Below are 13,453 nucleotides of genomic sequence, written 5' to 3'. Positions count from 1 at the left end.
GCGTGACGGAGCCTTTATCACGTAAAGGGGCCGTGTGGGTGGCCTTCAGGAAGGGGCCGAGGGCTTCCCGTGAGTTGGGGATGTCGGGAGGAGGAGCGAGGGCCTGTTCAAGTCTCAGCAACGCCACATCACTTTTTCTTCTCTTAACTCAGGCGCGCCCTGCGAAGGCGCTGCCTGGTCCCGGCGTGGCCGTATCGTGCGGCCTCAGGACACGGCCGTTCGCAGGAGACCGTGAGTAGCGGAATTGTCGGGTTTTGGCCGACGCCCTGCACAGATCAGCTGCTGATTTTCTGTTTTATTTTTGGTAGCTGACGGAGAGACGACAGCCTGGCGATGGCAGGAACTTCCTGGATAGCCAGGCGGCCTTCCTTGGCGCTCCGTGTGGATCCTCCCCAGCGGGCATCCGAGAGCTGAGTCAAAGGCTACGACCCGCAGAGGGGATGAAAGCGGGGTGCCGGGTCGGGACTTGTGACCTGGGATATCTGAGTCAGCTTTGGGGACGGGGAGGTCCAGGCTGTGGCCCCTTAAGCCGCACGGTGGGAGAGCCTCACTTTTGTTCACCGTGCTGAGGTGTGCAGGACAGAGCAGCCTCTGGGCGCGTCGTGTCACTCGTCCATCGTGCCTTCTGTGTCTTTTGTGCCTCCTGTGTTGTATGTGCCTTCCCTTATCCCTTCTGGGGGCTTACCAGAAACCCCAGCAACACTTATAACATCTCCAATCTCTGGGCTCCTCGGCTCGGCAGCTCTCAGAGGCCTTGGAATCGCGTCTCTCTTGACAAGCATCCGATTGGATGTCTTTTAGACCTCTTGTTCCGAGCTGTGTCAACAGCCGTGCGCCGCGAGGATCCATTGTTGCGGCTTAGGACTTGAAGAAACGCAAAGATAGGTAGAGGATTGCGGCCATAAGATTCTTGGTCCTCCGTCTTGGCGGTTCCTGGAGTTTGTCATTCTGTCAGCATCTTCTTCCTCCCGGGTTCTGCGAGCTTCATCAGCTCGCCTTCATTCTCACCCGGCTCATCTCATTCCGCATTCTCTCAGTCCTTGTGGCCCAGAGTTTTGTCTCCCCATTGTGTCCCCTCGTCCGTTGTGTGGTGTGTCACGGGTGTCTGGGTGTAGTTGTCCCGGAGCTGCTCTGCCCTGCTGCCCAGCCTGGCTGTAGGTGTAAAAGGCCAAGTCCAAGGCAATTTGTGACTGAAATTTGTGATGTAATTTGAAATTTGTAATGTCAGTTGTAGTTAGAGTCTAGAACATATCCCTAGAGCAACGCAAGATGTCTGGAGCTGTGAAGTTACCCTGCAGCACTTTGACTTTTGTCTCAGCTCTCTTTCAGATGCGGACGGATGAAATCGGTGGCAGAGCGCCCCATCCAGGGTAAGGGGGTTCCCCTGAGAAGGTAAGTCAATGTTTGTCTTTGCAGGGCAACTGGAACCGGTCCCTGTGTTGTTACAGGTCTCCTCTTTGTCTTTATTTTTAGGAAATAGAGCCGGCTAGCAGCAGTCAAGGTGAAGCGGGCAAGGTGAGCGTTGACCGGTGGAGGGAGGCTGTTGTTATCGCTGGGCTCTCAGTTTCTGGTGCAACGCCAAGCGTCCCTTCTTGTTTGCATGCTTTAGGCGGTCCAGTCGCGTTTCGTCGAGACCCCGTCGCCAGCCGGCCGGCACGGCACGCCTGCTTCGCCGCTCCCGTGAGCCCTGCCGAAGCGTCACAGGGGACCGCGTGACGGAGCCTTTATCACGTAAAGGGGCCGTGTGGGTGGCCTTCAGGAAGGGGCCGAGGGCTTCCCGTGAGTTGGGGATGTCGGGAGGAGGAGCGAGGGCCTGTTCAAGTCTCAGCAACGCCACATCACTTTTTCTTCTCTTAACTCAGGCGCGCCCTGCGACGACGCTGCCTGGTCCCGGCGTGGCCGTATCGTGCGGCCTCAGGACACGGCCGTTCGCAGGAGACCGTGAGTAGCGGAATTGTCGGGTTTTGGCCGACGCCCTGCACAGATCAGCTGCTGATTTTCTGTTTTATTTTTGGTAGCTGACGGAGAGACGACAGCCTGGCGATGGCAGGAACTTCCTGGATAGCCAGGCGGCCTTCCTTGGCGCTCCGTGTGGATCCTCCCCAGCGGGCATCCGAGAGCTGAGTCAAAGGCTACGACCCGCAGAGGGGATGAAAGCGGGGTGCCGGGTCGGGACTTGTGACCTGGGATATCTGAGTCAGCTTTGGGGACGGGGAGGTCCAGGCTGTGGCCCCTTAAGCCGCACGGTGGGAGAGCCTCACTTTTGTTCACCGTGCTGAGGTGTGCAGGACAGAGCAGCCTCTGGGCGCGTCGTGTCACTCGTCCATCGTGCCTTCTGTGTCTTTTGTGCCTCCTGTGTTGTATGTGCCTTCCCTTATCCCTTCTGGGGGCTTACCAGAAACCCCAGCAACACTTATAACATCTCCAATCTCTGGGCTCCTCGGCTCGGCAGCTCTCAGAGGCCTTGGAATCGCGTCTCTCTTGACAAGCATCCGATTGGATGTCTTTTAGACCTCTTGTTCCGAGCTGTGTCAACAGCCGTGCGCCGCGAGGATCCATTGTTGCGGCTTAGGACTTGAAGAAACGCAAAGATAGGTAGAGGATTGCGGCCATAAGATTCTTGGTCCTCCGTCTTGGCGGTTCCTGGAGTTTGTCATTCTGTCAGCATCTTCTTCCTCCCGGGTTCTGCGAGCTTCATCAGCTCGCCTTCATTCTCACCCGGCTCATCTCATTCCGCATTCTCTCAGTCCTTGTGGCCGTCCTTGTGGCCCAGAGTTTTGTCTCCCCATTGTGTCCCCTCGTCCGTTGTGTGGTGTGTCACGGGTGTCTGGGTGTAGTTGTCCCGGAGCTGCTCTGCCCTGCTGCCCAGCCTGGCTGTAGGTGTAAAAGGCCAAGTCCAAGGCAATTTGTGACTGAAATTTGTGATGTAATTTGAAATTTGTAATGTCAGTTGTAGTTAGAGTCTAGAACATATCCCTAGAGCAACGCAAGATGTCTGGAGCTGTGAAGTTACCCTGCAGCACTTTGCCTTTTGTCTCAGCTCTCTTTCAGATGCGGACGGATGAAATCGGTGGCAGAGCGCCCCATCCAGGGTAAGGGGGTTCCCCTGAGAAGGTAAGTCAATGTTTGTCTTTGCAGGGCAACTGGAACCGGTCCCTGTGTTGTTACAGGTCTCCTCTTTGTCTTTATTTTTAGGAAATAGAGCCGGCTAGCAGCAGTCAAGGTGAAGCGGGCAAGGTGAGCGTTGACCGGTGGAGGGAGGCTGTTGTTATCGCTGGGCTCTCAGTTTCTGGTGCAACGCCAAGCGTCCCTTCTTGTTTGCGTGCTTTAGGCGGTCCAGTCGCGTTTCGTCGAGACCCCGTCGCCAGCCGGCCGGCACGCCTGCTTCGCCGCTCCCGTGAGCCCTGCGGAAGCGTCACAGGGACCGCGTGACGGAGCCTTTTCCACGTAAAGGGGCCGTGTGGGTGGCCTTCAGGAAGGGGCTGAGGGCTTCCCGTGAGTTGGGGATGTCAGGAGGAGGAGCGAGGGCCTGTTCAAGTCTCAGCAACGCCACATTACTTTTTCTTCTCTTAACTCAGGCGCGCCCTGCGAAGGCGCTGCCTGGTCCCGGCGTGGCCGTATCGTGCGGCCTCAGGACACGGCCGTTCGCAGGAGACCGTGAGTAGCGGAATTGTCGGGTTTTGGCCGACGCCCTGCACAGATCAGCTGCTGATTTTCTGTTTTATTTTTGGTAGCTGACGAAGAGACGACAGCCTGGCGATGGCAGGAACTTCCCGGGTAGCCAGGCGGCCTTCCTTGGCGCTCCGTGTGGATCCTCCCCAGCGGGCATCCGAGAGCTGAGTCAAAGGCTACGACCCGCAGAGGGGATGAAAGCGGGGTGCCGGGTCGGGGCGGTTCAGGCTGTGGCGCCTTAGGCTGCACGGTGGGAGAGCCTCACTTTTGTTCACAGTGCTGAGGTGTGCAGGACAGAGCAGCCTCTGGGCGCGTCCTGTCACTCGTCCATCGTGCCTTCTGTGTCTTTTGTGCCTCCTGTGTTGTATGTGCTTTCCCTTATCCCTTCTGGGGGCTTACCAGAAACCCCAGCAACACTTATAACATCTCCAATCTCTGGGCTCCTCAGCTTGGCAGCTCTCAGAGGCCTTGGAATCGCGTCTCTCTTGACAAGCATCCGATTGGATGTCTTTTAGACCTCTTGTTCCGAGCTGTGTCAACAGCCGTGCGCCGCGAGGATCCATTGTTGCGGCTTAGGACTTGAAGAAACGCAAAGATAGGTAGAGGATTGCGGCCTTAAGATTCTTGGGCCTCCGTCTTGGCGGTTCCTGGAGTTTGTCATTCTGTCAGCATCTTCTTCCTCCCGGGTTCTGCGAGCTTCATCAGCTCGCCTTCATTCTCACCCGGCTCATCTTGTTCCGCATTCTCTCAGTCCTTGCGGCCGTTCTTGTGGCCCAGAATTTTGTCTCCCCATTGTGTCCCCTCGTCGGTTGTCTGGTGTGTCACGGGTGTCTGGGTGTAGTTGTCCCGGAGCTGCTCTGCCCTGCTGCCCAGCCTGGCTGTAGGTGTAAAAGGCCAAGTCCAAGGCCCCTGTAATTTGAAATTTGTGATGTAGGGTGTAGTTGGGGTCTAGAACATATCCCTAGAGCAACGCAAGATGTCTGGAGCTGTGAAGTTACCCTGCAGCACTTTGCCTTTTGTCTCAGCTCTCTTTCAGATGCGGACGGATGAAATCGGTGGCAGAGCGCCCCATCCAGGGTAAGGGGGTTCCCCTGAGAAGGTAAGTCAATGTTTGTCTTTGCAGGGCAACTGGAACCGGTCCCTGTGTTGTTACAGGTCTCCTCTTTGTCTTTATTTTTAGGAAATAGAGCCGGCTAGCAGCAGTCAAGGTGAAGCGGGCAAGGTGAGCGTTGACCGGTGGAGGGAGGCTGTTGTTATCGCTGGGCTCTCAGTTTCTGGTGCAACGCCAAGCGTCCCTTCTTGTTTGCATGCTTTAGGCGGTCCAGTCGCGTTTCGTCGAGACCCCGTCGCCAGCCGGCCGGCACGGCACGCCTGCTTCGCCGCTCCCGTGAGCCCTGCGGAAGCGTCACAGGGGACCGCGTGACGGAGCCTTTTCCACGTAAAGGGGCCGTGTGGGTGGCCTTCAGGAAGGGGCCGAGGGCTTCCCGTGAGTTGGGGATGTCGGGAGGAGGAGCGAGGGCCTGTTCAAGTCTCAGCAACGCCACATCACTTTTTCTTCTCTTAACTCAGGCGCGCCCTGCGACGACGCTGCCTGGTCCCGGCGTGGCCGTATCGTGCGGCCTCAGGACACGGCCGTTCGCAGGAGACCGTGAGTAGCGGAATTGTCGGGTTTTGGCCGACGCCCTGCACAGATCAGCTGCTGATTTTCTGTTTTATTTTTGGTAGCTGACGGAGAGACGACAGCCTGGCGATGGCAGGAACTTCCCGGATAGCCAGGCGGCCTTCCTTGGCGCTCCGTGTGGATCCTCCCCAGCGGGCATCCGAGAGCTGAGTCAAAGGCTACGACCCGCAGAGGGGATGAAAGCGGGGTGCCGGGTCGGGACTTGTGACCTGGGATATCTGAGTCAGCTTTGGGGACGGGGAGGTCCAGGCTGTGGCCCCTTAAGCCGCACGGTGGGAGAGCCTCACTTTTGTTCACCGTGCTGAGGTGTGCAGGACAGAGCAGCCTCTGGGCGCGTCGTGTCACTCGTCCATCGTGCCTTCTGTGTCTTTTGTGCCTCCTGTGTTGTATGTGCCTTCCCTTATCCCTTCTGGGGGCTTACCAGAAACCCCAGCAACACTTATAACATCTCCAATCTCTGGGCTCCTCGGCTCGGCAGCTCTCAGAGGCCTTGGAATCGCGTCTCTCTTGACAAGCATCCGATTGGATGTCTTTTAGACCTCTTGTTCCGAGCTGTGTCAACAGCCGTGCGCCGCGAGGATCCATTGTTGCGGCTTAGGACTTGAAGAAACGCAAAGATAGGTAGAGGATTGCGGCCATAAGATTCTTGGGCCTCCGTCTTGGCGGTTCCTGGAGTTTGTCATTCTGTCAGCATCTTCTTCCTCCCGGGTTCTGCGAGCTTCATCAGCTCGCCTTCATTCTCACCCGGCTCATCTCATTCCGCATTCTCTCAGTCCTTGTGGCCGTCCTTGTGGCCCAGAGTTTTGTCTCCCCATTGTGTCCCCTCGTCCGTTGTGTGGTGTGTCACGGGTGTCTGGGTGTAGTTGTCCCGGAGCTGCTCTGCCCTGCTGCCCAGCCTGGCTGTAGGTGTAAAAGGCCAAGTCCCAGGCCCCTGTAATTTGAAATTTGTGACGTAGGTTTTACTTTGGTGTCTAGAGGCTTTTCCTAGGTCAACACAAGATGTCTGCATCTGTGAAGTTATCCTGCAGTGCTTTGAGTTGTGTCTTAGCTTCCTAAGCATTTTATTATTTGCTGCCGAATGTGGGGTTCAGAAGAATAAGAAAACCCATGCTGATTATGTTGCATTGGTCCTTACTGTGTGCTGGGATAAAGGACTTTGTAATGGTGTTACTTAAGTTCATGTCTCTCAGGGTGGAGGCCTTTATGTTGTTCTAGTCTCTGAGCTTTTTGGAGGTTTTGATGCCTTTCTTGTCCCTAAGTTTGTTTTCTTATCCAAAAATAACTCCAATACTGTCCCTACTACATAACTTTCACAGTAAAAGAGCGCAGATTAAAATAGCTCTTATGCTAAGGTCAGTAATAATGATGGGTAAAAACGTTATAAAAGTACTGAAGTTTGTACCAAATAGCTTTAGTTTATTGTTTCTTTGGTCTACCCTTCATCCCAATCCCAGTAACATGTTTTAAAAGTGTGTTAGTAATTATACCCAGTTTATTAGAAGAGGAGCAAAAAAAACCCCACTACACTCTTTTTACTAATAATTCATACCACATCCTAAAAGTAAAACAAAACACAAAAAGCTATATAAAACCTAACACAACCAAATCTGCTTAAAAAAACCTCAACAACTTACTAAACAGCAAACCGTTCAATGAGCTCTATGCATTACTAAAAGCAACCTAACCAAATTGCGGCCTTCTAATTCATAAGTAATAATCAATGCTCTATAAAAATAGACCTCATTAACAAAAAAATTAAACTCCTAAAAAATAAGAAATCACTACAAAAAACAAACTACCTTTAAAAATCCATCATATAAATATACACATCCCCAAAAATACAACTAATAAAAACCACCAAAGAAAAAAACAGGTACATGCAACTACAAAAAAAAAAAAAAGATCCAAAATAAACTGCAATTAACCATACAGGAACAATTTGGTTTTAACTCAATAATCTCATAATACCTTGAATCATCAAAATAAAAATACTATCTCCAAATAAACACAAAACCAAAAAATAAATTTAACCATAAATCTTTTTCACATTATCCATAAGTTTAAAACATACTACAATCAAACAAATGAACCCCCCCCTCTAAGAAACAATAATCCAAATAGAAATATAAGAAACCTAACAAATTAGCTACATTACTGTACCCGAAGTACACCAAAATAAACACAACATACTCACAATAATAAAAATCACTAAATAAATAAAAACATACCCTATACCTCACACTGCTACTCAAACCATCATCCTTAACCTTAAAGAACCAGCCCTTTAAAAACATAATACCCCTAAAAAATGAAATCAAATCATAAAACTCATTTCAAAAACAACCTTATCAACACCTAAACTAAAAAACATAATATTCAGTAAATATACCATATCCCCTACCATGCACCAAGTACAAAAAAAAAACCAAATCAAAAAACTATTAAAAACCATCTTAAAAACATTAAATAAAAAAGTCTTTCAAATATTAAAAAACATCTAGCAAAAGCCACCTCATTCATTAACACCCCAAACTCCACCAAGCAAACTAACCCTACCCAATCTAAACCCTGACATATCATTAACAAAACCAAAATCCCAGTAACAAATAAAAAATTGTATTTAAAAAAGCAATTAAAATAAATTCCAGGTTAAATAGAAAAAACTCCATAATACGAAAAAATAACATAATGTATACCTCAAAAAAAATCTAAGCATTAAATAAAAAATACGTATAAACCTCACTTTTTACTCAATATCACTACTCTTATCTGTCTATATATATAACTCATTTCCAAAAGGAACAAAATACCCCACACAAGTGATTTTCAAAAACAAGACTCATTTCCTCACAACCTTCTCCAAACGATATGATCTACCACAAAACAAAAGTCTCCCTTACTTTGAATTCATTTTTAACAAACTAAAAAAAATTTTCAAAGTATATATATATTTTCTTTCTCTTAACTCTATTCAAATGTACTCTAAACTAAAAACCCAAACACCAAAAACTCACACATCCAGCCCTCGGGGGTCTGGGCCTCAACGCTTTGCAACACCAAAAAACCTGATATATAACTAAACAAACAAAACTACACTTCCCAACAAGAACTTTCTAAATTGACCATCTCTTCAAACAACAACTAATTTTATTATTTATTATTCATTTGTTTATAAATACTTTACTCATTAAATAAACATTTTTTCAATTTTCCTCCAAAGAAATCTTTTCTCAAACCAATTAAACAAAATAAAACAACCACTTAAATTTTCTTTATTAAAAACCCTTTTCAAAACTTTTCTCCCAAATTTACCCTAAACCAGGAAAAATATCTATTGTGCATTATACATATATCAATGTAGTATATAAATATAAATTTGATAAAAATAGACATTAAAAAAATGTTTGATTACCATTTCAGGTAAAGGGGCTGTTTGGTGTTTATTAGGTTAGAGGTAGAGCTTTTAAATAAATAATGTAGAAATTAAAATGTACAGATCTATAAAAAATACATTAAGATATAGATATAAAAAAGAAATATAAGTAATATAAACATAGACATGTAGATTAATATTCAATATGAATAAGATATGTATAGATGTTATATATGCTGCTTCACTCCCTACTGCAAGGTCACCGAAGACAGCAACACCCCTCCATGTTCACCAAAATCATATTGCCAATATTTCCAATAAATAGTACATACATCACGGCATCCACGTAAATCCGCCACACCTCATCAGCACATGCACACTGCCTTACCATCCAATAACCAACCCACACAGCCCTCCAAATAAACCACACCTCATCAGCACATGCACACTGCTCTACCATCCACTAACCAACCCACACAGCCCTCCAAATAAACCACACCTCATCAGCACATGCACACTGCTGTACCATCCACTAACCAACCCACACAGTCCTCCACATAAACCACACCTCATCAGCACATGCACACTGCCTTACCATCCAATAACCAACCCACACAGCCCTCCAAATAAACCGCACCTCATCAGCACATGCACACTGCTGTCCCATCCACTAACCAACCCACACAGCCCTCCAAATAAACCACACCACACAGGCCCACCAAAACACGTGTGGCACAGCATCCAGAAACCACACAAATTTACAGCACTGCGTTTGGTGAAAAATGCATGAGCACAACCATTTTTAACCACAAATAAATGCACATCACCATATTCAAGCCAAAATGCATCTGCAGACCACCATATCAAACCAGAAATACACATGAACCACCATAGTTACCTAAAAATAAATGCATAGCACCAAATGTGAACCAGAAAAACACAACCACCACCATTCCACTGCTGCTGGAATGGAGTGGCCCTCTCAGGAGGATCCCGGTTGCTTCAGGGCTTTGCGTCCACAAAGGAAAGGCATGCAGAAGGCAACACCATCACCCCAGCCCTGTAGTCTGGACCTAGAAAGGCTTCCAATAAAGCAAGGTGCTGCTGTCCAGGGCAGTTGGAGTTGTTCTGTGCCTTCTTTGGGGGGGAGGAGCAAAGGCTGAGGGGGACGGGGTGGAGACTGGGGGCTCCCGTGTCCCTTGGGGCACGCCGAGGTCCCCGCCAGAGGGAGGAACACGCTGTGCTGGAGGAACAAGGTGAGCGGGGAATGGGGAGGGCTCGTGCTGGGTGCCCTTGCCCAGAGGGGACCCGAGCTGCCAGGAAATTCCCTGGGAGGGCTGGGTGCAGAATCCAAACACCTGTGGAGTTGTTCTGGTTTTTACGGTAGGTATTGGCAAGGGACAGGAATTGACCTCTCTAAATCCCCTTGGAAAGGAACCCCCTCTCTGTGCACTCCATCGTTAGGGTTTTGTTATGTCAGGAACAGCTTAGGGTTAAGAAAGTGGGTTTTGTCTTTCCACCTCTTACTTCCCTGTAAAATGGGAGTGTATAAAACACATGTGTGCATCCCTGAGGTATTAAAATGCACCGATAGAAATTTCTGTGCCTAAGTTCCATAGAGACGAGCGCGTTCTGCACTCGGGGTTGAGTAGGGATTTATATTTTTATCATTCTGACCTGTTAGCTGAAAGAATTGGGAGAGTTTCCAAGAGAAAGAAATGCAAATTTCAAAAAGCAGAACGTTAGAAAGAGAAATATATAAATGTATACATGTAAAAATAAATATAGGGAAGCTACATAGATCTATATATATAGAGAGAGAGCCATAAAAAAGAAAGAAATACAAGTAATCCTAGTCTAGACAAGTAGATTAATATTCAGTATGAAAACTATATGGATAGATGCTAATATAATATATTTTAATATCAGTTATGTGTGATATCTATGTGTATAGATAAAGAAGATCCATATGATAGAAATAAATATTACAAATATTTCAATGTAGGGACCTTTTGTTATTTATTTGGATAGAGGCATGGCATATAAATGAATAATATAGAAATGAAAATATACACATCTATAATAAAGAAATGTATATAGGGTGATAGATAGGGAGATAGACAGATAGATAGATAGAGCCATAAAAGAAGAAATAAATACCAGTAATCCAAATCTGGACAAGTAAATTAATGATCAGTTTGAAAACTATATAGATAGATGGTGATGTACTTTAATATCTGTTATGCATTGTATCTGTGTGTACAAATATAAAAGATCAATTTTATAGAAATAGATATTGAAAACATTTTAAACAAGGGTTTAATTGTTTTTTATTTGGTAAGAAGCTTAGAGGCAGGGCTTTTAAATGATTAATATAGAAATGAAAATATACACATCTATAATAAAGAAATGTATATAGGGTGATAGATAGGGAGATATATAGATAGGGAGATAGAAGGATAGAAGGATAGAAGGATAGAAGGATAGAAGGATAGAAGGATAGAAGGATAGATAGATAGAGCCATAAAAGAAGAAATGAATACCAGTAATCCAAATCTGGACACATAAATTAATGATCAGTATGAAAACTATATAGATAGATGGTAATGTACTTTAATATCTGTTATGCATTATATCTGTGTGTATAAATATAAAAGATCAATATTATACAAAAATATATTAATTTTTTTATACAAGGGGCTTTTCTTTTTTTATTTAATTAAAGGCATGGCATTTAAATGAATAATATAGAAATGAAAATATACACATCTATAAGAAAGAAATATATGTAGTGAGATAGATAGATAGATAGATAGATAGATAGATGGATAGATAGATAGATGGATAGATAGAGCCATAAAAGAAGAAATGAATACCAGTAATCCAAATCTGGACAAGTAAATTAATGATCAGTATGAAAACTATATAGATAGATGGTGATCTACTTTAATATCTGTTATGCATTGTATCTGTGTGTACAAATATAGAAGATCAATGTTATAGAAATAGATATTAACAACATTTAAAACAAGGGTTTAATTGTTTTTTATTTGGTTAGAAGCTTAGAGGCAGGGCTTTTAAATGATTAATATAGAAATGAAAATATACACATCTATAATAAAGGAATGTATATAGGGTGATAGGGAGATATATAGATAGGGAGATATATAGATAGGGAGATAGATAGAAGGATAAATAGATAGAGAGATAGATAGATAGATAGATAGATAGATAGATAGATAGATAGATAGATAGATAGATAGAGCCATAAAAGAAGAAATGAATACCAGTAATCCAAATCTGGACACATAAATTAATGATCAGTATGAAAACTATATAGATAGATGGTAATGTACTTTAATATCTGTTATGCATTATATCTGTGTGTATAAATATAGAAGATCAATATTATAGAAAAATATATTACTTTTTTTATACAAGGGGCTTTTCTTTTTTTATTTAATTAAAGGCATGGCATTTAAATGAATAATATAGAAATGAAAATATACACATCTATAAGAAAGAAATATATGTAGTGAGATAGATAGATAGATAGATAGATAGATAGATAGATAGATAGATAGAGCCATAAAAGAAGAAATGAATACCAGTAATCCAAATCTGGACAAGTAAATTAATGATCAGTATGAAAACTATATAGATAGATGGTGATCTACTTTAATATCTGTTATGCATTCTAAATGTGTGTACAAATATAGAAGATCAATATTATAGAAATAGATATTAAAAACATGTAAAACAAGGGTTTAATTGTTTTTTATTTGGTTAGAGGCTTAGAGGCAGGGCTTTTAAATGATTAATATAGAAATGAAAATATACACATCTATAATAAAGAAATGTATATAGGGTGATAGATAGGGAGATATATAGATAGGGGGATAGATAGGGGGATAGATAGATAGATAGATGATAGATAGATAGATAGAGAGAGAGAGAGAGATAGATAGATAGATAGATAGATAGATAGATAGATAGATAGATAGATAGATAAAGCCATAAAAGAAGAAATAAATACCAGTAATCCAAATCTGGACAAGTAAATTAATGATCAGTTTGAAAACTATAGGCATAGATGTTGATGTACTTTAATATCTGTTATGCATTGTATCTGTGTGTACAAATATAAAAGATCAATATTATAGAAATAGATATTAAAAACATTTAAAACAAGGGTTTAATTGTTTTTTATTTGGTTAGAGGCTTAGAGGCAGGGCTTTTAAACGATTAATATAGAAATGAAAATATACACATCTATAATAAAGAAATAAATAAAGGGAGATATATCTATGTATAAATTGAAATAAAAACCAAAAAAAAACCCAAGTTATCTAAAACTAGACAAGTAGATTAATATTCAATTTGAAAAATATATGGATCGACGTTCATATATTTTTATATTGATTATGCATTTTATCTATGTGTATAAATATAGCTCAATATGATAGAAATAAATATTAATTACATTTAAGTGAAGGTGTATTTTGTTTGTTATTTGGTTAGAGGCAGGGCTTGCTAAGTTTCGATGGGGGGTGGGTTTTGGGACGTACCTCGGAGAAGAATTTTTGGAAGGGGGTTGCACACGTGGTTTCTTGCCTCGCTTCTCTGCACGTGCAGGGGCGCCCCCCCGCCCGCCCCGGGCTGAGCTCTGCGGCAGTGCTGCCGCCTTGTGGACACAGAGCGGTACTGCAGCTGTGATATATAGAATA

General features: G+C 44.4%; 1 long non-coding RNA gene across 1 annotated transcript; it reads left to right on the top strand.

The window, feature by feature from the left end:
* The first annotated feature begins 3,804 nt into the window (after positions 1-3,804).
* On the top strand, positions 3,805-6,759 carry LOC147653856 (uncharacterized). Its single transcript, XR_015284011.1, has 7 exons — positions 3,805-3,922; positions 4,698-4,771; positions 4,853-4,894; positions 4,989-5,158; positions 5,242-5,320; positions 5,398-5,557; positions 5,597-6,759. It is a non-coding gene; the product is annotated as an uncharacterized LOC147653856 (long non-coding RNA).
* Positions 6,760-13,453: the final 6,694 nt, after the last annotated feature.

Source organism: Cyanistes caeruleus, chromosome 3 (assembly GCF_971803275.1).
Source record: "Cyanistes caeruleus chromosome 3, bCyaCae1.hap1.1, whole genome shotgun sequence".
NCBI classification, from domain to species: Eukaryota; Metazoa; Chordata; class Aves; order Passeriformes; family Paridae; genus Cyanistes; species Cyanistes caeruleus.
The sequence above is the reverse complement of the archived record's forward strand: the minus strand, read 5'-3'. Positions and strand labels throughout refer to the sequence as shown.